General features: G+C 40.1%; 1 pseudogene; it reads right to left on the bottom strand.

Moving 5' to 3' along the window:
* Positions 1 to 3482: 3482 nt before the first annotated feature.
* On the bottom strand, positions 3483 to 4418 carry LOC127483755 (large ribosomal subunit protein uL16-like; annotated as a pseudogene).
* Between the last annotated feature and the right edge of the window lie 21527 nt (positions 4419 to 25945).

The raw sequence follows: 25945 nt of genomic DNA, 5'->3' as shown, positions 1-25945 counted from the left end.
TTTCCTTATACTTTTCGTTTTTATTTTGTTTTGTTTTTTTTTTTTTTTGTTTTGTTTTTTTTTTTTTCCTTTTACCCATGATGCTGTTTATTAGAATAATTTCTTTTTTTAGGGGATTTCTTTTTTTTAAACTTTTATTTAATGAATATGAATTTCCAAAGTACAGCTTATGGATTACAATGGCTTCCCCCCCATAATGTCCCTCCCACCCGCAACCCTTCCCTTTCCCACTCCCTCTCCCCTTCCATTCACATCAAGATTCATTTTCGATTCTCTTTATATACCGAAGATCAGTTTAGCATACATTAAGTAAAGATTTCAAAAGTTTGCTCCCGCACAGAAACATAAAGTGAAAAATACTGTTTGAGTACTAGTTATAGCATTAAATCTCAATGTACAGTACACTAAGGACAAAGATCCTACATGAGGAGTAAGTGCACACTGACTCCTTTTGTTGACTTAACAAATTGACACTCTTGTTTATGGCCTCAGTAATCACCCTAGGCTCTTGTCATGAGCTGCCAAGGCTATGGAAGCCCCCTGAGTTCACCGACTCTGATCATATTTAGACAAGGCCATGGTCATAGTGGAAGTTCTCTCCTCCCTTCAGAGAAAGGTACCTCCTTCTTTGATGACCCATTCTTTCCACTGGGAAATCACTTGCAGAGATCTTTCATTTAGTTTTTTTTTTTTCCCCCAAAGTGTCTTGGCTTTCCATGCTTGAAATACTCTCATGGGCATTTCAGCCGGATCCGCATGCCTTAAGGGCTGATTCTGAGGCCAGAGTGCAGTTTAGGACATCTGCCATTCTATAGGTCTGCTGTGTATCTCACTTCCCATGTTGGATCGTTCTCTCCCTTTTTGATTCTATCAGCTTGTATTTGCAGACACTATTCTTGTTTCTGTGATCCTTTTGGTTCTTAGTCCTATCATTATGATCAATTGTGAACAGAAATTGATCACCGGGACTAGTGAGATGGCATTGGTGCATACCACCTTGATGGGATTGAATTGGAATCCTCTGGTATGTTTCTAACTCTACCGTTTGAGGTAAGTCAGCTTGAGCATGTACCGAATTGCACATCTCTTCCCTCTCTTATTCCCACTCTTATATTTAACAGTGATCACTTTTCAGTTAAGTTTCAGCACTTAAGAAGAATTGTGTATTGATTACAGTATTCAACCAAAAGTATTAAGTAGAACAAACAAACAAAAATACTAAGAGGGATAACATATTAAGTTGCTCATCAACAGTCAGGGTGAGGGCTGATCAAGTCACCGTTTCTCCTAGTGTTCATTTCACTTTAACAGGTTTCCTTTTTGGTGCTCAGGTAGTTGTCACCTATCAGGGAGAACAAGTGGTATTTGTCCCTTTGGGATTGGCTTATTTCACTCAGCATAATGTTTTCCAAATTCCTAACAGGGATCACTTTTCAGTTAAAATTTAAACACCTAAGAATAATTTTGTGTTAATTACAGAGTTCAACCAATGGTACTAGAACAAAAAAAATACTATAATGGATAAAGTATTACATTGTACATCAAATGGCCAACAGACACATGAAAAAATGTTCAAGATCACTAGCAATCAGGGAAATGCAAATCAAAACCACAATGAGGTTCCACCTCACCCCAGTTAGAATGGCTCACATTCAGAAATCTACCAACGACAGATGCTGGAGAGGATGTGGGGAACAAGGGACACTAACCCACTGTTGGTGGGAATGCAAACTGGTGAAGCCACTATGGAAGTCAGTCTGGAGATTCCTCAGAAACCTGAATATAACCCTACCATTCAACCCAGCCATCCCACTCCTTGGAATTTACCCAAAGGAAACGAAATTGGCAAACAAACAAGCTGTCTGCACATTAATGTTTATCGCAGCTCAATTCACAATAGCTAAGACCTGGCACCAACCCAAATGCCCATCAACAGTAGACTGGATAAAGAAATTATGGGACATGTACTCTATCGAATACTATACAGCAGTCAAAAACAATGAAACCCGGCCATTTGCAACAAGATGGAGGAATCTGGAACACATCATGCTGAGTGAATTAAGCCAGTCCCAAAGGGACAAATATCATTTGTTCTCCCTAATCGGCGACAACTAACTGAGCACCAAAGGGGAAACTTGTTGAAGTGAAATGGACACTATGAGAAACAGTGACTTGATCCTTTTCTCATGGAAAATGAGAATATTTATAAGGTAATTGGAACATCTTAAGCTTCCATCTTAAAGATGGAGTAATAGCAGCAGTAAGCTAATGAAAACTGTCATCTAACTAGGGTGAAGTGTGTATTAAAAGTAGTTTATCACAAATATTCAACATAGGAACATGCTAAAGTGAGGAACTATTGATGTTACTTAGATCTTTGTGTCTTTGTATATATGTGCAGAGACAAGTATAATTGCATATTTGCAAATCTTCCCTTCAAGATAAAATATAGTTCTTGAGCTAAATTTTAATTTCAGATAAACCATAAGTATATATTTTAGTATAAATATGCCTACATTATTTCTTTGTGACCTTTGTTACACCAAAAATAATTATTGTTTATCTGGCAATGATATTGAATTGGGTCTTCTGAGTTTTTACTCCTATTGATTGGGTCTTCTATTTTTTTACTTGCAAATGGGGTAACACTGTGTCCTTTGCTCCAAATTCTTCCCGGATAATTATTTTATGGTTTACCAAATCCTTAGGATTTTACTATAGAATTAGAGAATTGAGTAAAAAGACCTGAGTAATTTCTACAAGATGACATATACATTTGGAATAGGAAGAATGGAAAACCCTCTCTGAAGGACAAATTAGATTTCAGAATTAAGGATTGGGGTGAGTATAAGAGAAGTCAGATAGAGGAAGGTTGAAGCGATGAGTTGAAGCTTTGGCTAAAATAGAACAGATTTTGGGGGAATAGAAGCTATATTACAAGAGGTATTTAAAATTCAGTTGGGCAAAGGTGACTTTTAGAATTTTTTTTTTTTTGAACAGCAATCCGAATTTATTACAGGTTATATAATTAAGGAGAGGGCAGAATAGTGGAAGTCATCATGAGTGAAGAACTTGCCCCTTGTCCAGGGATTGCAACTGGGGATGTGTTTGACCCCACAGCCATCTGAGATGAACCACCTTGCAGCTGCCATGTCTTCAAATTGATCTGCAGTGGCCGGTGCCATGGCTCACTAGGCTAATCCTCCGCCTGCAGCGCCGGCACATCGGGTTCTAGTCCCAGTCGGGGTGCCGGATTCTGTCCCGGTTGCTCCCCTTCCAGGCCAGCTCTCTGCTGTGGCCCGGGAGTGCAGTGGAGGATGGCCCAAGTCTTTGGGCCCTGCACCTGCATGGGAGACCAGGAGGAAGCCTCTGGCTCCTGGCTTCAGATTGGCGCAGCGCACCAGCTGTGGTGGCCATTTGGGGAGTGAACCAATGGAAGGAAGACCTTTCTCTCTGTCTCTCTCTCTGTCTAATTCTGCCTGTCAAAAAAAAAAATCAGTTTGCAAATTAATCTGCAGTAAACTTATTAAACTCCACTTTGAGATGTGGCTCTTCTGGAGGCCAAGAAACATGAGCGTGGCCCTGAATATAGCCTTAACCACATGTTCCTCATTCTGTATGTTGGTGCAGATGGACAGGATGACTTAGCTAATGTGGCCCCATGCCACTGTGCTCTGGGACTTTCCAAAAGCACCCCACATACCTCTCTCAAGTCTGGCAGCACCAGTGTAGGACAACACCTTGTTGCTGAGGAAGACATGGAAGGGGTGTAGGTACACTTGCATTTGAAAGCCTTCGTTGCCAAAGCTTCTTCCATATACTAGTTAGCACAAATATGTGCAGCCTCCAGGACTTCAGAGGAGAGCTGCTCAGATTCTTTTTTTTTTTTTTTTTATTTTTGACAGGCAGAGTGGACAGTGAGAGAGAGAGAGAGAGAGAGAGAGAGAGACAAAAAGAAAGGTCTTCCTTTTGCCGTTGGTTCACCCTCCAATGGTTGCCGCGGCTGGCGCGCTGCGGCTGGCGCATCACGCTGATCCGAAGCCAGGAGCCAGGTGCTTTTCCTGGTCTCCCATGCAGGTGCAGGGCCCAAGCACTTGGGCCATCCTCCACTGAACTCCCGGGCCACAGCAGAGAGCTGGCCTGGAAGAGGGGCAACCGGGACAGAATCTGGCGCCCCGACCTGGACTAGAACCTGGTGTGCTGGCGACGCAAGGTGGAGGATTAGCCTATTGAGCCATGGCGCTGGCCTCAGATTCATTTGATACCATATGGCCACACATGGAAGCTCATCCATTTTTTAGTTCTGGGCCAGATCAAAAAATGTGGATCTTGATATCAAGAATACCTTGGCAGAAGTGAGACTTGGGGTATGGCTTGTTCTTACAATACCAGTAACACAGGGAGGAGTGGTGGTCCATAGTGACACCAGCATCATTGGTGACATACAGAAGGAAAAGAGAAGAAAATTTTGATTTTTGCTATAAAACAAATTTTGATGTGTTATCAATAGATTTTAGGAGACACATTACTCTCCTATGTTATTTTGGGGTGGAAGCTGTCCAATGTTGGATTTAGTTTCTTTAAGTTTTGACATCTACCTAGTATTGGCCAGTTGACGGTTTGATTTAATTTATGTTACATGAAAGTACAACACACATTGATCGTTTTCAGAGCAACAGAACTCAGTTGCCAAAGGCTCAAAATGATTCCATACAACTTTTAATGAAATTGGAAAACAGCAGTTTAATATTGATTGAAGGGTTTGGATTGGTTTGTGAAGTTAAAAAAAAAAACAAAAACTTTAAACAGTAGTCTTATATTAAACAGACAACTTTCAACTTCTAAATTTAGGAAGTCATTTCAATGAAAGATCCTGGTTGGAGGTGTGTTATGTCTAGCTCTTACAGACGTACTTGTCAGTTCAATAGTTCTGCTTCAGGGATTCCCATTAAGTTCTTCAGTTACAGGCCCATGTCTGACTGCCCCTAATTATAACTGCAAAATGAACTGTAGCTAACAATGTCATTAGCATTTATATCATTGCAGTGGAGTTTTGAATACCTGCCTTTATGAAGACCCTTGAAGTTTCAAAGCAGATGGTAAAACTAAGAAATGACCAATAGTAGGGCCATTTTCAGTCTAAGAGTATAAATCATCTTGTCTTTGTGGGTAAAACAAAAGGAAGATGTGAAGATTAGGAATACTTTGAGGACCAGTTTAAAGAGAAGCAGGAAAAATATCATGGCAAGAAACGTTCTTGCTCCCAGCATCCACAGATTTTTAGAAGGTTAACGTTACTGATGTGATACCTTTTTCACAAAAGATTTGAGGTAAGTGTTGGCATAATATTTAGCTAACTCTGGTTACTGTCTCTGCAGGGATAGCCATCATTGAGATTTTGTTGCCTAACGTTTGAACATAGGTTTTGCTGTATCTGTAACTGGTCCCATAGGATCATTACTGTCTATGTAAAAGTCAAAACTTTGAGCTCAATTTACCATTGAAACTTTTCCCCAGCCGATCTTGGTCTAGGTACATAAGGAAAATCTGAGACCTGGAAGAAAAAGTGTGGTTTGCTTCATTTCTGTCTCTTCCTTGGACTCCTACAGTGTTTTTCTTGGCTTCTTAACCTTGTTTCCGAAGCTTGTGGAATTGAAGGAGGTTGAGTTTGAGAAGTTCTAAGAGGATAAGGAGATCTCTGACTTACCAGATAAATGTCTCTGTCAGTCAATGACCTGGCACAAGATAGATCCAAAAGGGAATCTGAAGGATCCCATGACTAGTGACAGTGAAAAGCTTCTAGGATCCCTGATTCACCCATCAACAGCTTTGCCCTTGGGTGGGGGAACCTGGGCATTGCCAATCTGCAACCCAGAACTGGGGAGCCAAGAGAAGAAACAAATCAAATTCTTTCCACCACTCTCCAGTGTTCTGCTTTATCTTCCACTGACTGAAATCAGCCTGCACTCAGATGCATGATGCAATTCACACAGGTCAGCCTTCAGGTATATAGGGCAGAGACAGGCTGATACAGGCTAATTTATCTCTTGTGGGTACTTGGATGGATCTTTATATATTTTTTCTTTTCTCTTGCCTACTTTGGGGAGCTCTCATCTGCACTTTTTCAGTTGGAAACAATGCACCCTGGTTACAAGTTTTTGCTACCAATTTCTTAGTTGCCTAGTTACCTATCTGTATGTCCAGTATGCCAGTTCTGAATTTTTATTCTTTTATTCTTTACTACTGCTTTCTCTACTATCTGGTCCACATCTGGAAAGAGAATTTCTCATGTATTCTTTGCCCTGGAAGATGCTGAATGAATATATCCAAATGGAGCTGCATTTTGCTTTCAGCCGGATTTCAGGCCAGTAGGTTTGACAGTTTCCACATCAGTGGTTTTCCAGATTAGATTCAGAAACAAACTGATGCCAATATTTTGGGTACATATTTGTCTCTCTGAGTGTTCTACCTAAAGCTCTTTTCTTTTCACTCAAAGTCCAGAGGGAATCATTTCATCCTATGTTGTCCCATTCTTGCTATATGCTTTCTACTCATTTTTCTTTTCCTTTTTTTTTTATTTGACAGGTAGAGTTATAGACAGAGAGAGACAGAAAGGTCTTCCTTCCGTTGGTTCACCCCCCAAATGGCCGCCACAGCCGGCGCACCACACTGATCCGAAGCCAGGAGCCAGGTGCTTCTCCCTGGTCTCCCATGCAGGTGCAGGGCCCAAGTAACTGGGCCATCCTCCACTGCCTTCCCGGACCACAGCAGAGAGCTGGACTGGAAGAGGGGCAACTGGGACTAGAACCTGGTGCCCATATGGGATGCCAGCACCACAGGTGGAGGATTAACCAAGCGAGCCATGGTGCCAGCCCCTACTCATTTTTCTTATCTCTGAATATTTACCATCTTTTCCATCTAAATGTCACTTTTAGAATAATCTAGAGCCTCTGGTTTAGAGTTATCTAGTATTTCCCAAATGGTCATTTATGATTTTTTTTCTTTTTTTAAAAAAGATTGATTTATTTTATTTGAAAGAGTTACACAGAGAGAGAAGGAGAGGCAGAGAGAGGTCTTCCATCTACTGGATAACTTCCCAGTTGGCCGCAAATGGCTGGAGCTGCACTGATCCGAAGCCAGGAGCCAAGAGCTTCTTCCAGGTCTCCCATGCAGGTGTAGTAGCCCAAGGACTTGGGCTGTCTTATACTGCTTTCCCAGGCCATAGCAGAGAGCTGGATCAGAAGTGGAGCAGCCAGGATACGAACCAGCTCCTAAATGGGATGCTGGCACCACAGACAGTGGCCTCACCTGCTATGCACAGCGCCAACCCCATTTGTGATTTTTTTTTAAAGAATTACATATCTGAGAGGTAGAGTTACAGACAGAGAGAAGGAAAGAGATCTTCCAACTACTTATTCACTCCTCAAATGGCCACAACAACTGGAGCTGAGCCGATGCAAAGCCAGGAGCCAAGAGCTTCTTCCAAGTCTTACTTGTGGGTGCAAGGGCCCAAGCATTTGGCTCGTCATCCACTGCTTTCCCAGGCCATAAGTTGAGAGCTGGATCTTAAGACAAGCAGTCCAGACACAAACTGGCACTCTTTTGGATTGCTGGATCCACAGGTGGCAACTTAGCCCACTACGCCACGGCAGTGGCCCCCATTTGTGATTTTTGATCACAAATTAGTCTTCAGTGATATTTTCTATGGAGTATCTAAGATATAGAAGTGATTTTACAGTGACTTTGTATTTGCCTCTGCCAGCTCTACTATTTTTGTTGATGTAAGACTATGTCTGCATTCAGTGTTTTTCTGAGATCCAACAACACAACAATTGTAGATGTGGCACAAGAATAAGGTTCGGTTTTCCTTGTTATTTAGTTAGTCCTTTGTTATTTCTACCTATGCCTCCAGGAACATGACAGGCATCATTGATGACTTTGTAGAATGATAGGTTGAGTTTTCCTATATATTTTATTTATTCATTCATTTATTTTTAAAGATTTATTTACTTATTTGAAAGTCAGAGTTACACAGAGAGAGAAAAAGAGAGAGGTCTTCCATCTGCTGGTTCACTCCTCAATTGGCTGCAATGGCCGGAGCTGTGCCCATCCAAAGCCAGGAGCCAGGAGCTTCTTGTGGGTCTCCCACAGGGATGCAGGGGCCCAAGCACTTGGGCCATCTTCCACAGCTTTCCCAGGCCATAGCAGAGAACTGGATTGGAAGTGGAGCAGCCGGGGCTCAAATTGGCACCCATGTGGGATGCTGGTGCATCAGGCCAGGGCTTTAACTCACTGTGCCACAGAGCCGGCCCCCCTACATATTTTTAGGCTTGTTTTGAGATACCCTAATTTTTATCATTGACAGTGGCCTTTTAGCTTGGATGCCATTCCCAAATCTGGGATGAGACTGAAGGTCCTGAATTTTATCTTCAGAATCATTATTGACTCATATTTGTCCCTCTATATTTATTATTGGTTCAAAACTATAGTATAAGTATTTGGCATATTCTGGATGGGTTTTCTGCATGTCTAGATATTTTTGTGTAGAGGTGACATATCACCTTTTGTGACAGGAGGTCAGTGGTTTTTGTTCAAAAAATGTTTATAAGGGATTGGGCTTTTTCCTTTGAATTAATTTTATTACTTGCACTATAGGCCTGTTAATATCATAATTACTAACTCAATGTAATACTTTAAATAATAGCTACAAAATTTAGAAAAGTACTGAAAATGTCTATCAAGGAAGATATTTTTTATTTGTATGTTAGTATGGAAGGAATCAGTCACAAATGCCATATTTCTAGACATATTCTACACGTATCATTTCACTGTGCTGTAAAAACAGTATTATCCAGCCAAGAAAAGGAGAGAAGCATAACACGTGCTGTAATGTAGGCAAACCTTGGCGACATCGTGCTCTGTCAGAGAAGCCAGCCATGAAAGGATAAATACTGTATGATTCAATTCATAGGAGGTGCCTAGAGTTGGCAAATCCATGGGGATAGAGAGAAAAATGATAATTGCCAGGGAATGGGGGAGAAGAGTGGGGAGTTAATGCTGAATTGGGATGGAGTACAGTTTGGTAAGATGAGAGAGAAAGTTCTGGAGATGAAGGTGCTAGTATCACAGCAGTGATGGTAGCATAGCGATGTGAACACACTCAGTGCCTCTGAAGTGGATACTTAAAAATCGTTAAGATAGTTTTAAATCTGTATAGGAGTGTGTTTGTAAATTGCAAATCAGTAACAGATGACTGTAGTAATTGTAAATCAGTAACAGATGACTTGATAGTGATTAAAAACAATTTTTCTATTACTCAAAATAGAAATTATAAATAAGGAAAGCTATGATAGTTTTAATTTGTTTTCATGTAAGAATAATCATTCAGATTCTCAAATTGATAGATTTACTTTATGTATGATATCCATGGTCTTCTTTTTTAAAACTTATTTGATTATTTACAAACACACCAAGCATCAGTCTTGAAAATGAATAGGCCAGGCTAACTCTGTACATAGAGATTTAAGTAGTCAACTGAACACCAGCATCCATAGAGGCACTGGTTCGAGTTCCAGCTGCTCCACTTCCAATCCAGCTCCCTGCTACAGCACCTGGGAAAGCAGTAGATGATGGCACAACATGCTTGGGCTTCTGCACCCACATGAGAGACCCAGATGAAGCTCCTGGCTCCTCACTTTGGACTGGTCCATTGCCGGCTGTTGTGGCCATTTGGGGAGCGAACCAGAAAATGGAAGGTTTCTGTCTCTCCCTCTTTCTCTAACTCTGCCTTTCAAATACACTCTTTTAATTTTTTTTAAAGAAAATGAATAGGAAGAAAGTCTTATAGGAATTAAAAAGACTATAGTTTGATACATTGGAGAACTACCATTTAATGTAAATCACCATCTAATATGTCAAAATTGAAATTAATCATAAGATTGGGAAAATAAATGAATTAACAGGAACTCCAGTATAACTACAGAAATACAAATGAGTGGTGAATTTATTCATTAAAATCATGACTTCTATTACTGATTTTAAGTTGTGCTTCTTACGCCACTAGCATAAATGCTGAGTGAACATGGGGTTGCTTTGCATTAGACCTGAAAATGGGTGATTACAGCAATTCTAGTCAGAAGCCTGTGGATAAGATCTTTAAAGTCATTATGCAGGAAGAAACCAGATACTCATCATACTGAATGCAAGGATTTACATCATTTTCTCATTTGTGCCTTGATTAACATCTCAGGTTTGGAGAGAGCTTAGTAAAATATCAATGAGAATTTGGTTGCAATAAAGTAGAAATCTAATAGTGGACTATATAAAAGAAATTGGAAAATCACTTCAATTATCAAATGTAATTTTTTCCCTACTGAAGGTGAGAAGAGGCTTTGCTTTGTAAAATAATAAGATATAAAATCAATAAGCTTTTTTCATTAGGATTTTTGGCTTTTTGTATATGGGGATAGTTATCTGAAATTAAAGGCAATGTGTACTAATTAATATCCCAGGTTAGGATGATGGTCCAACAGTTACAATTGCATCAGTTAATTCTCCAGTTTATGCTACTTTTCTCAGAGGTAAAGGGAAATTTTCCTTTGGGTGTGTGCAACTATAGACACGGGCCTGTTGTGCTTAGGATGAAGAAAGGAGAACTCTCATGAAATATCCCTCTGGGTTAGAGGTCAGTGAGTAAGGATAGATCCCATGTAGCTTGCAGTTTGTATTTAGTCACTTCCTGTCGCACCTTCAGACCATGGTAGTTTGGATTATCCTACAAAACCACAGATACATCAGTCTTTCTGGATTTGCCTTTGTTAGACTGGACACGGATTGGACTCAATTAACCCAACGAGAGACTTGGTGATGCAAAGCAAAGAGGTTTATTGTTCTAGCCTGGGCTAGGGTCCACGCCTCCAAACCCTCCCACCAGTTCTCTGATGAGGACCCCTCCCGTTTCCTTTGTGGGGTTTATATAGAGTTCTCAGAGACATTCTATACATTATAGCACCATTCAGCAAATCATCTCATTCCGCGGGAAATTTAAAGAACATCTTTTAAAATTGATTTGTGCATCCAGCGGCGGGAATGGTCCTAGTAAAGATGGTTGGATGGCTTTTGGAGTTGATGCTTTTTAAAATGATTAGCTAAAGTCTAGGGTCCGAGCCACTAGGGTGTACGTGCCAAACTGCAGGGTTTCGGGATGTTATCAATCACCTTAACTGCCTGAAAAGACACCTGGAACTTTAGGTATTTCCCTGCTCTCTGCTAGTTGGCTGTCGCTAGGGGAGCTTATCGCAAGGGGAGTCAGGCCTGACTTACAAGATGGAGGCCTGGTCTAAAGCAGCTGTGATCCAGGCTCAGGTTCTTCACCTTCTGGGTTGTAGACCTTCTGTGTACCGTTTAGGACTCACTGGAGGAGATCATGCCCTCCCAGTGAGGTGAGCACCCTCTCATGCTGGCTTCTGTGACTCCACACTGTCTGCAGTTTAGTTCTCTCATTAGGAATTCTCATTATCTGTCTTTACCTTTCCATTTCACTGTTAATTAAAAAACCCAATCTAAAACAACAAAGATATTACTTTTTCCACTATAATTTACCACTCTATTAAACTACAGGAGAAAATATAATTAATTTATAGGTATAGAACCAATATGAAGAAGTACAATAATATTTGCAATGAAAATATTCAGAAAACTAGGCATATAGGTATTAATTTTTAAATAACTAAAGCCAAACGTATATCTCTCTTATAACTGACATATCAGACAATCTTACAATTAGTAAGGATATAGAACAGCATTATGCAATAAAATAAATGTAAACCTTACAAGTAATTTAAGTCAATATTTTAAGTTACTCATATATAATTTAAAATTTTCTGGTAGCCAAATTTAAAAGTAAGAATAAATAAGTAAAATTAAATAACACATTTCTAAATAATTCATGAGTCAAAGAAAAAAATCACATGAAAAAATTTAAAGTGTTTCTGAACCAAACATTACTGAATGTTCATGTGAAAACATCATATTGATAGCTGCTGGATGCAGCCAGATGAGTCATTAAAGAAAAAAATCCATGGTCAAGTGTACACCTCACTGTAGAAATTAGAGTTCTTCAAAACATTTGGAGATAATGGGATTTTAAGATATGCAGGAACAATGTGAAACTCCACATAAAATAATCTTCATAAAGTTTATGGAAAATGTATCCTATGGAAAAAACTATGCTTGAAGTTTAATAAAAGTTTATAACAAAACAAACTTTTAATTCCACTTTCTACAAACTTTGTGAGATACCCTTGGGGTCTGCATTGTGGTGTAGCACGTGGAGCTGCTGCCTGTGACACTGGCATCCTATATGGGTGCTGATTCAAGTCCCATCTGCTCCACTTCCAATCCAGCTCCCTGCTAATCTGCCTGGGGAAGCAGTAGGAGACGGCCCAAGTGCTTAGGCCCCTGTACCCACGTGAGAGACCCTGAAGATCCTGGCTCCAGCTCCTGACTTCTGTCTGGCCCAGCCCTGGCTATTGCAGCATTTGGGGAGTGACCCAGTGGATGGAAGATTCTCTCTCTCTCTCTCTGCCTCATCCTATCCATCTCTTTCTTCTTCTCACACCCTCTCCCCTTCTCCCACTCTCTCTTTAACTTTGACTTTCAAAGAAATAAAAAGCTTCTTTTTTAAAGATTTATTTATTTCTAAGAAAGGCAGAGAGAGAGAGAGAAAGAGAGAGAAAGAGAGAGAGAGAGAGAGAGAGAGGTCTTCTATCCGCTGGTTCACTCCCAGATGGCTGCAACAGCCGGAGTTGTGCTGATCCAAAGCTGGGAGCTTCTTCTGGGTCTCCCATGCAGGTGCAGGGGCTGAAGGACTTGGGCCGTCTTCTATTGATTTCTCAGGCCATAGCAGAGAGCTGGATTGGAAGTGGAGCAGCCAGGACTTGATCTGGTGCCCATATGGGATGCTGGCACTGCAAGCGGCAGCTTTATCTGCTACGCCACAGTGCGATTCCAATATGAAAATCTTGGCTGGCGCCGCGGCTCACTAGGCTAATCCTCTGCCTGTGGCACCAGCACTCTGGGTTCTAGTCCCGGTCGGGGCGCCAGATTCTGTCCCGGTTGCTCCTCTTCCAGTCCAGCTCTCTACTGTGGCCCAGGAGGGCAGTGGAGGATGGCCCAGGTCCTTGGGCCCTGCACCTGCATGGGAGACCAGGAGGAAGCACCTGGCTCCTGGTTTCGGATTGGCACAACGCACCGGCTGTAGTGGCCACTTCGGGGGTGAACCAACGGAAAAAGGAAGACCTTTCTCTCTGTCTCTCTCTCTCACTGTCTAACTCTGCCTGTCAAAAAAAAAAAAAAAAAAAAAGACAAACAGCCAATATGAAAATCTTTTTTAAAAATATAAATACCCTTGTATGTGTGTATGTGTATAAATAATGCAAAGAGAAAAGATAGAGAAATCAAAATGTTAATTGTTGGATGTAATTGGTGATAATATAATTATTTCGATATGCTTAAATTTTTCATAAAATATTTTCTAATATAAAATTTATTATATACCTCATTCTGTCTTTTAATTTTTTCTATTTTACCTATTAAATTTTATTAATAGTAATTTTACACATTTGTGTGTTATAATGCAATATTTCAGGTCATATATACAAAGTGTAGTGATCAAGTCTTGATAATTAACATTTCCCCTTTGACATTATTTTATGATTGGAGCCTTGGAAATCTTTTCTTGTATTAGCACCATGGAATATATAATAGGCAGTTGTGAACTCCACTCATACCACTATGCTGTGTAACACTAAACTTACCCCTTCATTCTAAATCTGAATTTGTGCCCATTTTCAAACTCTTCTTACCCCCCTCAATTCCTCCCTGTCTGTAGTTATACATTTTAGAAAATATATTTTATAATAAAAACACAATATTTTAATAAAAATATAATCAGACAATAAAAGGACCACTGAATAGTAATAGCAATTTAAAATTTTGTTTTATTTATTTTTCTTGTAAAAAGAACAGATTTAATGTTCCTTCTTTCCCTCCTTCTTCTTTGCTTCTTTGTAAGTTTTGGGACAACATATTTTCAATTTGTATTATGGTCAAAGGCTTAACGCTCCACTAAATAAAGATTTAAGTAAAAAAGTAAGACCATAGTGTAGCAGGAATATAGGCAAGGCCTATAAACAATAAGCAGATAAAAGAATGTGAGTTTCACTCATATAAAGTAAATTTTTAAAATAGTCACAGATCATTAAACTTATAATATTATATCATTCTTAGCCATTTGTTTGATAGATATATAACAAATTCTTTAATGTAGCTTCTCTTTTCTTTATCTAGATCCACTGATGATTTCTCTTAGCTCCAGGTAAGTTTTGTTCTGGAAAAGAACATTCTCAGGTTTGCTAAGTTTGTTGTGCTTGACTGTAGCCAAAGTTACAGTGAGGGGCTCAATGTTGAGCATCTGCCCCTTGAAAGCTGTGCAACCCTGCAGAGCCTGACTTGGGTCTGATCCCTGAAAATCCATTCGGTGTGGTGCCACACATGATTGGCTTCCCCTGCTGACAGAAGTCTGTGCAGATGAACTTGGCATTTGCATGGCTTTCTGAATTTTGTTAAGACTTTTTAATCAGTTGAAAGTTTATGTTATATAAATGCGAACCAAAAAGCTTACTCCAAAACGTATTGAATCAAAAATGAAAATATAAAGACAACCAGGAAAATTGGATCCAGTTAATGTTACAATAAGACAAAGAGGGGGATAAGGAATACAGACTGAAAAGGAAGAAACAAAACTTTGTAAGCATTACATAGTAGCATTGCAAGACACAACGTTAATAAACGAAACCCCATCACTTTCCTGTGAACCACCAATGAACAAGTGGAATTTGAAATTAAAAATACAATTCCACTTACATTATTACTCAAAAAGGTGAAGTGTTTAGGAATAAATAACAAAATATGCTATTTTGAAAGCAGCTACAAAATACTAGTGAAAGAAACTGAAGTACAAATAAAAATATAATCTATGTTCATGGAAAAAAGACTGAATATTATTACGATGTCATTTATTTCCTCTTGAAAATGTTTCTTTACTTTTTTGATTAGAGTTTGGTTACTTGCCTATGTATTAGAAAGGTGTTTTTACTGTACATTGAATTTTATTTTTTTAAAGATTTATTTATTGGCCGTCACCGCGGCTCAATAGGCTGATCCTCCGCTTGTGGTGCCGGCACCCCAGGTTCTAGTCCCGGTCGGGGCGCTGGATTCTGTCCCGATTGTCCCTCTTCCAGGCCAGCTCTCTGCTGTGGCCTGGGAGTGCAGTGGAGGATGGCCCAGGTGCTTGGGCCCTGCATCCCATGGGAGACCAGAAGCACCTGGCTCCTGGCTTAGGATCAGTGCAGTGCGCCTGCCACAGCGCGCTGGCCGCAGCGGCCATTGCGGGGTGAACCAACGGAAAAAGAAGACCTTTCTCTCTGTCTCTCTCTTTCACTGTCCACTATGCCTGTCAAAAATATTTATTTATTTATTTTAAAATCAGAGTTACACAGAGAGAGAAGCAGAGGCAGCGAGAGAGAGAGAGAGAGAGAGAGTCTTCCATTCACTGGTTCACTCCCCAGATGGCCGCAACAGCTGGAGCTGCGCTGATCTGAAGCCAGGAGCCAAGAGCTTCTTCTAGGTCTCCCATGTGGGTGCAGGGGCCCAAGGACTTGGGCCATCTTCTTCTGCTTTCCCAGGCCATAGCAGAGAGCTGGATCAGAAGTGGAGCAGCTGGGACTCAATCCCATATGGGATACTGGCACTGCAGGTGGTGGCTTTACCCGCTATGCCACTGCACAGACCCTTGTACACGGAATTCTAGGTTAGCATCTTTTTCTTCCAACATTTTAAAGATTTCATTGCATTTTCCTTAGCTTTACATTATTTCTCATGAGAAGTTTTCAGTTATTCTTATACCTTGCCCCTCCACATATAATAATATTTTTGATTGATTTCAAAGTTTCTGGTTGATGCTAAATTTTCAGTGATTTGAATAAGATGTGGTTGGTGCATTTTTTTCTGTGATAATCCTGCTTTGGTTTCACTTACCTTCTTCGATCCAAGGACTTATAGTTATCATTAATTTTTTTTTAAATTTATTTGACAGGTAGAGTTACAGACAGTGAGAGAGAGAGACAGAGAAAGGCCTTCCTTCCGTTGGTTCACCCCCTAAACGGCCGCCATGGCCAGAGCTATGCCAATCCAAAGCCAGCTTTTTTACTTCTAGTAACTTTTATTAAAATCTTATAACTGAGAATTGTATATTTTTGAATATCTAGATTTTATTTCTTTTAAAAAGGAAGATTTGTATTTTGTTGTGGGTAGAAGTCATAAAACTTCTATCTCTGCTTACTCATTGAGTCTTATCTCACAAAAATTGTTACAGCAAGTCTAGTGTAGCTTTCACACCAAGACTAATTTTGTCTTACTTTTAAGATATTACACCTCTGGGGTACCTCATGAATTTCCCGGATATTCCACAAGGTCTGTACACTCTGGCTTGACGGAGGTTTACTGCCTGTGAGTGCAGTGTGCGCTCTAGGAATTGCAGAGCTTGTAAGTCTTTGCTTTGCCTTGCTCTGCGGAGAGTCACCAGGCAGCACTTTCCCATTCACAGTCAGGAACACCCTCCAGGGGATCACTCTACAGGTTATCTGCAGAGCCGTTCTTTGCTAGCCGTCATTCTTGACCACGCTTTGCCCCTTACCTTCCACCCAACCACATCTCTCCCCCCATCTCAAATCTCTGTGTCCTCAACTCAGTGTGACCCACATTTCCTGCCTGAGTTCCCTGTCCTCATTTCACAGACACGGGGAGAAACAAAATGATCTTCATAGAGCACGCCGGGATGATCCTGGGATTCACTTCATTTGTTTTCTTTTCCCCAGGAATTGCAGCCCTGTGCATAAATCTGTCTAAAAAGAATTCCTTCAGTCAAATGTCTAATAATGTTGCTTATCATAGTTTTTTCCTAGTTTTCTAGTTGTGTATGGCGAGAAGGCAAATCTGGTACAAGTTACTCCATCATAACACAAGTGGAAGTTCTGCCAGATAGGCACATTGTTAAGGATACAATGAAACATAAGTTCCCAGGTGACAAGTGGCACTGTTTTTGGTGGTTAAAGAGTGAAAAAGAGGAGGAATTTTGCAGGATCTGTGATAGGAGTGCTGTGAACTAAGAAGTATATATTACTCAGTGAGACACACACACACACACACACACATCTTCCATTTCCTGGTTCACTCCCCAAATGGCTTCAATATCCATGATTGGGCTGGGCCAAAGAGAGGATCCAGAAGCTTCACCTGGGTCTCCCACATGGGTAGTAGGGGCCAAAGTACTTGGGCCATCTTCTGCTGCTTTCCTAGGCATAGTGCAGGGAGCTGGATTGGAAGTGGAGCAGCTGGGACTTGAACCAGCTCCCATATGGGTTGCTGACATCACTTAACCCTCTCTGCCACAACACTGGCCTGAGAATTGTGATGGAGAGGTTTGCTTTCTCTCTCTCTCTCTCTTTTTTTTTGGACAGGCAGAGTTAGACAGTGAGAGAGAGAGACAGAGAGAAAGGTCTTCCTTCCCCTGGTACACCCCCAGAATGGCTGCTATGGTGGCGCGCTGCCGAACCGAAGCCAGGAGCCAGGTACTTCTCCTGGTCTCCCATGCGGGTGCAGGGCCCAAGTACTTGGGCCATCCTCCACTGCACTCCTGGGCCACAACAGAGAGCTGGACTGGAAGAGGAGCAACCGGGACAGAATCCGGCGCCCCGACAGGGACTAGAACCCGGTGTGCCGGCGCCGCAGGTGGAGGATTAGCCTAGTGAGCCGTGGTGCGGGCCGAGGTTTGCTTTCTCTTTAAACAGGACATTGCTCTGGAGAAATCCCTCACTGGAGTCCCAGTTTCTATGGCAAGGGACTGCTGTCTTGCCCTAGAGCGATGACTGAAGGTGTTCCTTTTGAGATTTAAGGAGTTGAGGTGTAGGTCCCATGGAGACGTTACCAGTAAAATATTCCCACACGAAAGACCGAAGAGCTGAGCTTCTTGAGTTGTGATTGTCATCCGTGGAGGAGTAACTCAAGCAGTCCCCACTTTGGGTCAGGAAAGTGCGACAGGTGAAGGTTTGTGGATTTCCCTCAGCTGGCTGGTCAACTTGAGGTCAGTTTCCTGGAGTGTTCGTTCCTAGAGTGCAACCGTGCCAGTCACTGCTGAAAACTGATCTTCACAAAAACCCAATTGTGCAAGAAGCACTAGTTGTTTAGCTGTTTCTGTTCCGCTCAACGGCTTGAGTTCATATGTGGGAAAACATGCTTCTACTCAGTTGTCTGATTCTGTCCGGTGCATAAAATGCCTCCTGGGTGTCTGATTTGCCTGGAAGTTCTTCTTCAGTGCTGTCCCTCAGAGATCTGGATGCTTAGAGAAACAGTCTCTGAAGGAAAACGAGGGCCCTCTGCATTTCCAGGAATCGCAGCAGCTCCGGGTCTGGCTTCATGATCTGGTTCAGATGCACTACCCACTTTCTGCCAGGACAAGGTGGCCCTCGCAAGGGCCGCTGTGGTTTCCAAGGAGCAATGGCTAAAATGTTACCTTTTGTTAACAGCTTCACAAAGTTTATCAAAATTATGTCTACTTTTGAAAAGGGTCAGTTGATACAATCCATCTCATTAACCCTTACATGAAAATAAATGAGCCAAAATTCTAGAAAAAAGGGAAGGCATAATGGCACAGTGGGCTAAGCTGTCAAAAATTGGGATGCCCACATCGTGTATCAGAGCACCTGGGGTCAACTCCCAGCTCCACCACTTCTGATCCAGATTCATGCTCGTGTGCTTGGTCCGACCCAAGTACTTGGCTCCTGCTATCCTTGTAGGAGACTTGGATGGAGTCCCTGACGCCTGGCTTTGGCCAGGCCCATCCCTGGCTGTTGGGGAAGTGAACTAGTGGATGGAGGATCTCTTTCTCTCTCTCGACTTCTCTCTGTCTCTTCTTTGTCACTCTGCCTTTGAAGCAACTAAATAAGTCTTTAAAAATTTCCAGAAAGTAATTTGTTAGTATGAATAAAGAATGTTTAAAATAATCATTTATTAAATATATTCCTATCAAGGAATCAATCTATTCTATGGAAATCATAACTATCATAGATGGCTTTTCTAATGGTTTATGGAAGCCTTTTGGATAATAGTAATATTAAGAATAAATCAAACACTCAAAGTAACAGAATGATTATTTATTATAAATTCATTTGATGCAATGCTAGTTGGGCATTTTCCAGAGCTACGTAAATAATAAGAAAATGCTGAAGTCATAATAGTAAATGAAAATATTATGATATTAATTACAAAACTTGCTATAATCTTTTACACGTGTGCACACAGACAACACAAACAATAGTGGGAGACAATGCATTAAAATATCAACATTGATTATTGCTGTCCTTATGGAAAATATTTTTGTATTTATACCCTTATTTTTCCCTAAATTCTTTGTAATAATCATATGAGCATTATGTTATTAAAAATGAGTTGACACTGTATTATTTTTCCAGTTTTCTGGGAGTCTACAATTATTTCAGATGAGAAATTCTAGTTTCTTTTCTTTTTAAAGATTTATTTATTTATCTGATAGAGTTACTCAGAGAAAGAAGAAGAGGCAGAGAGAGAGGGAGAGAGGCCTTCCATCCGCTGGTTCACTTCCCAGTTGGCCGCAATGGCCAGAGCTGTGTCAATCCGAAGCCAAGAGCCAGGAGATTCTTCCAGGTCTCCCATGTGAGTGCAGGGGCCCAAGGACTTGGGCCATCTTCTTCTGCTTTCCCAGGCCACAGCAGAGAGCTGGATCAGAAGTGGAGCAGCTGGGACTCGAACCAGTGCCCATATGGGATGCTGGCACTGCAGGCAGCAGCTTTACCCACTATGCCACAGCGCCGGCCCCAAATTCTAGATTATTTTCAGAATAAACCCTGCACTAATTCTCTCCTTACACTGTCACTATCTGTTTCCCACAGAGTTGTTACTGTTTAGACAGATGCAGAAGCACAACATTTCTGTCTCTTCAGATGTAAATATTCAGGCAAGAAGGAATCTTTAAAAAACATGTACGTCGGTCTCTGTTTATCCATTCAGTTCCTATTTATTAAGTACCAGGCATTGTACTATGCCCCAGGAAAACAAGGAGTAAACAAGCAAAATTCTATTACCCATTGCATTTATATTGTTATGGGAAATAGGTAATCTCCCTGTTTAAATTATGATAAATGTTATGAAAAAACATAACGCTAAGAATATAAAAGGAAAATCTGATATGGTTTGTTATTTTTTTTTTTCAATAAAATGTTGCAGTTTCCAGGGAGGACAATGCTAAGATTTGATTAAAGACATAATTTGATTTAAATAGTACTATTGACATTTATCAGTGATGTGAACAAGAAAAATTTACTTCAATTCTCTGAACATTAATTTTCTTATCTAGCAATGGGAGATGTGAGAAATGGCTTTAGTGGATTTTTCAGATAAGGAGTAACAGGTAAAGTGTTTTTGTGCAATGCTTGGAATGTAGTATGAACACAGCATAAGTTATCTATCATTAATTTTACCAGCTTGTTGATATATAATGAAAGTAACAGTATGCAAATGCTGTAATTACAAATAAGAGATTGAGATACTGGATCAAATTGTACCTTACAAAAATTATTACAAAAAGTGTAAATTAAGTTCTGAGGTCAATAAAAGTAAATGCACAACAACTAAGTAGAAAGGCAATAGCCCAAAGAATCAAGCATAAAAATATTTCATTACTTTTTCACTGGAGAGAGAGTGTAAGCTAAGATAAGGAATAAAAACAAGAATGAGAGATAATGCGATCAAGTACTGTTGAAATAATCATAGTGTTCAATTGGGATGTTTTATCATATTTCTTTCAGTTTATATATATATATATATTTTAAGATTTGTTTATTTGAAAGGCAGCATTATAGAGGGGGAGGGAGAGGCAGAGAGAGTCAGAGATCTTCCATCTGCTGGATTGCTCCCCAAATGGCCACAAAGGCTGGAGCTAGGTTGGCTGGAAGCCAGGAACCCCAGGAGTTTCCCACATCGGTGTAGAAGCCCCAGCACTGGGGCCATCTTTCCTTGCTTTCTCAGGTGCGTTAGCAAAGAGATGGATTGGAAGTGGTGCAGCCTGGTCTCAAACTGTGCCCATATGGGATGCCAGCAGTGCAGGCACAGCGCCAGACCCCCCCCCCGCCCAGTTTCTGTTTTTAAATCTTACTTTCATTATAGAAAATGTTCTCCTAAAAGTAGATTTATAATTAAAATTATATCATTTTTCAATCTATGTCCCACAGAAATATTGCTCTGTTTACAAGGAAAAATAGCTAAAGATATTAAATCAATGTTTATTTCTGTTTTTTTCTCTACATAACCTTCACTCTCTTGATGGGGTATTGCTGTAAAAAAAGGGAGTCAACTAAAGGAAACATTAAAGAATATCTACAGGTCATGGTGATTTTTGTGTGGCTCAATGGAATATTGATGAATTTAAAATAACTGTATTCACATGCATGGTAAATTAGACCATCCTCTACTATCTTCTAGTACTTAGGATCATGAGAAAAATGGCCATTCACCCATGCATTTCTCCATTCAATTACTGTTTACAGTTGTTTTCTATATTGCCACTAAATCAAGGTCGTTTTGCTTTTTACTTGTTAAACTGTTTATTTGGTGAAGTATCAAGCCTTGTCACTGTTATGTAAATTTAAAATATGTTATCTCAGAAACAAACAAAAAAAGACAAAGGATCATGAGAGGCATTTGATGGGAGTTGACCACAGGTTGTGCTTTATTCTTATCACATAGTATAAGGTAATGCATTCACCCCAGCAACAGCTCTAGAAAAAGATTACCAATATTCATTCCCATTTCACAGACAATAAACTGAGGCAGAAAGAGATCAAACAATTTTCCTAAGGCCACACTGCACAAGGTATAAAAAGCAAATCACTTAACTCCAGGCTCCAGGCCTGCTCATTACACCTCTGTTCTCCACTGCCAGCGTTTTAAGGAAAACAAACAGAAGAAAAACTTAGCACTTGCTAGCTTAAATAATTAGTTATTAATTATTTCTATGACCACAAAATACTTAATTTTATGGAATATCTTGATTCAGCTAGAATAAAATTTAAGAACTTCTTGGAGAAAATAACCAGCTAATGCTCCAAAGACTTAAGGTAGATAGGGAAGTAAATACATAGGCTTTATCTTTCCTCACCCTGCTCTTGCTTCTCATGGCATAGTAATAAAAATGATAATACTAGCATATCCATGATAGCAAAAACAGAATACTTAATGACACATAGGACAATGATTGGCACGTAGGTGCTGAATAAATATTAAAGAATTAACTACCAATAGCTGAGCTTCTTACATAAGTAGCTTAATAGCATTTTACCACTTTATTAGTGTGAAAACTTAGAAGTGAGGAGATGAAGTGATTTATCTGAAGATCATCTTTAAAGTGGGAAAGCTGAGATTCAAGTATTATTTCTCTTATTTTAGTTCTTATTGAGCCTTCTTTTTCTAAATTTTCCGCAAATATGTTAAACCTCTCTGTGTCTTTGTATTTTGCAGGCTAGCCTCCAAAATTCTAGCAAGTACTGTTGAACACAATGATTTTAAAAAGTATCCAGCTTGTTTTATAGAATTTGGTATAATGGCATTTTATGTTTGAAAAATATGTGTAAGCACTTTGTAATGCAAAAAGCTCTGCTACATTGTCTCTCTTTGCTAGCTTACTACATCTGTTTGACAGATACAAACAAGCGGTGCTGGGGAAACCTGGTAGCTCGGCTCCGGTTTGCCATTTACTAAGCTATGGAGACAACTCTAACCCAGTTTTTTGGCTCCAGGCGCATTGCCCTTTCCACTGCCTCCCACTGCATTGCTGTAATGCTAGTTAAATGAATGGCAGGCATTGTGAGGCCTTCCTATTTGGCAACAGAACTATCTTCGATAGGGCTCCCTCAGAAGCAGGTGCCGAGGCAAGGTGATAGTACACGTGGTTCATCTGAGAGAAGCAGCAGCTCCTGGAAGAGAGGCACCGCCCAGTGAAAGCGTTCATTGCTCATTCCTGAACGTGGCCAGCCTAAGATCTCAGCTGATTCTCTCTCTAGAACTTGTCCTTTGTTGAAAAGATCAGCCCTAGGAGGCTCATGCCCCTTACTTGGAGGAAACCCTAACCTAACGACTAGTCAGTACAAGGAGGATAAGCCCATTCCCTTTGCCCCAAGTCAGGAAACATTTGAAGGGCCTTACCAGATCCGGAGAACCATGAAGAATGGACTGGAGTCTCTGTGATGAATGCGTCACAGTTCAGCCCCTCTCTGCTCAGTCCTCCTTGTTTAACTCCCCTCACCCCAGTGAGTGATATTTTAAAAGGAACTAATCTTAAAAAAAAATGCCAGCGAGAAAGAATAAACTAACATCTGTATTAAACTCATGACAATTTAAGGATAATAATGACTCCAACAAAGAAGAGTTAGGCAAAGTAGAACCAGAAAAATCATTACTTTAAATGGTAAAGATGGGACAAAAATGATATTTCCATTTTTACTTCACTGCCTATTGATATTTAAAGGATAAATTATAAAAAATGTTATAGGTTAGAATTTACATAAATAATGCATTTGCAAGAGTGTTTTTGTATTTGTTTTCTCCTTCCTCCTTTTTCTAATAGCATGTGTTTTGATAAATGGGGTAATATGTTAGATGACTTGGAGTTCTCTGAACAAGGCACTATAAATCTTGGGTATATTTCACTAAATTATGCTTACTTGGCATTCGTTTGGAACAGCTGTGACTGCTGTAGACCTTTGCGAGTATAGTCAGCTCCAGGAAGGAGTGCAAATCTTGGATTCGGAGAGCTATATTTTAGCAAAAGGGTCTCAAACCTTAGGAAATAAAATGGTCAAGTTCTTTCTGCTAAGCCTCAAGGTTCTTTGCTTGACCTGGTGCACTAGCAGACTGCATTATGTCGAGGTTGCCCAGGAGGAAGGTGGTTCTCCTATTACTATATTTGCTAGGCACATTGATGAACCAAGCAGCCTTGAGGATGAGAGGATAACAAACCTTTTCATCCTTCTGCTTAGCTCTCTCCAGACTCACTGGTACATCTAATCAAGATCCAGGTTTTCAGTGGAAGCACATGTGGGACACTCAAAGGTCCCGATGCTACTACGTAATCAATACAATCCCTACTTATTTCATGACCCCAAATTAGCAAAAATTATTTTTGCATGCTACAAAAATGTTTCCTATTTTCACATTGGTTGTGCTTGTTTTCAAAAGCCAGATTCTAAGGAACATGATACAATAAATCATTTGACCAGCTGACACATTCTGTGGACATATTTTTAGACTGACTATAATTTTTGATTGTTTATTTCTGTAGGTTTAATGAAAGTTCATAGCCCTGGTTTAGGTCAAATGGGAACCATTTCCCTTTGAACAGTATAAAGCATAAGAGAAAAGTATTGGACAGCATATGGTATCAGATTTATAATTTCTAGTTCTATGCTAACTTTATCCAAGAAATCTCCAAGCTCTACATGCAGTATTTGGTTGTAGCATTTGAATACTACTTGTACCTTTAGAAGAGAGTTGGTCCAAAGCATATATCGGTAGTAATCAGTTCTTTATTAAAGACATTGTTTCATAAGAGCTTCTTCAACTTGTTACTCTTCAGCAGTTTTGTTTTCCCAGTACTGTTTGTTTCTAGTGTCCTCAGATTTGGTAGGCAGAATTGCTAGTGCCTTGTGCCATGGTAAGTGTGTGCTAATTAATATTGTATCTCAATTTGCACTGAAGGGTAAATTAGAAGAAGTATTCAAGTGCTAGAGTGATTTCATTATTACTTGAGAAATTGGGAAAAAATTCAATCTTTCAGAAAATTATTAATCATATATACCAAGCATTGTTGTGGAATTAAAAAAAAAAGACAACATTATCTGTAAGAAATCTGTACAGGGACAGGCAATCTAGCCCCTGTTGCTACACTTCTGATCCAGCTCCTTGCTAATGGCCTGGAAAAAACAGTGGAAGATGGCCCACATGTTTGGGTCCCTGCCGCGAATGTGGGAGACTTGGAAGAAGCTCCTGGCTCCTGGCCCCTGGCTTCAGCCTGGCACAGCCCCAACCATCTGGAGAGTGAACCAACAGATGGAAAATCGATCTTTCTCCCTCTCTCTCTCTCTATCTCTCCCCTTTTCTCTGTATAACTGACTTTCAATTAATAAATTTTTAAAAAATTTGTACAAAGATTCTCAGTGGAAACTCAATGAAATTTGGCTCCATTTTCTTCTTTTTCTATCCTTACTGATTCTCAATTTCCTTATCTGTTTTGGATGAAGTTTTCTGAAGCATTTCAGGAGAGTACATCATATATTTCTATTCGCAAACTCACAAGTGTCATGCCAAAATAGTTGTGATTGCTGCTCTATGCTGCCTGGTGAGAGGTGCACAGTAGGATATCAGAGAATCACAAGTCACTACAGGATGATTCCCACAGGCCCAGTTATATAAGGAAATCCTTGATTGTGTCCTTCATTACTCAAATATGGGATTGAACTGAGTTTCTCCCCCTGTTACACAGTGATTCACTCACTCCTATTGGCTGCATTTTTTTCTTCCCCCATTCAAGTTCAAATACCACAGGCAAAAACTTCATGAGAAGAAACTGTGACCTGAGAGATGAACTAGGCGACTGAAGAATTGTAGAAGGATGTAGTGTGTTTCTACACCCTAAGGTTTTTATAAACTATATGTAAGAAAACAAATGGTTTCCACTTGCATCTACTTTGTTACAAAAGACAGGCTTACTTTTTTTTTAGCTTTGTGTAGTATTCCGTAG

This window comes from Oryctolagus cuniculus, chromosome 12, assembly GCF_051225735.1.
Source record: "Oryctolagus cuniculus isolate XC-2025 breed Fujian yellow rabbit chromosome 12, ASM5122573v1, whole genome shotgun sequence".
In the NCBI taxonomy this organism is placed as follows: Eukaryota; Metazoa; Chordata; class Mammalia; order Lagomorpha; family Leporidae; genus Oryctolagus; species Oryctolagus cuniculus.
This window is presented reverse-complemented; position numbering and strand designations above follow the sequence as displayed.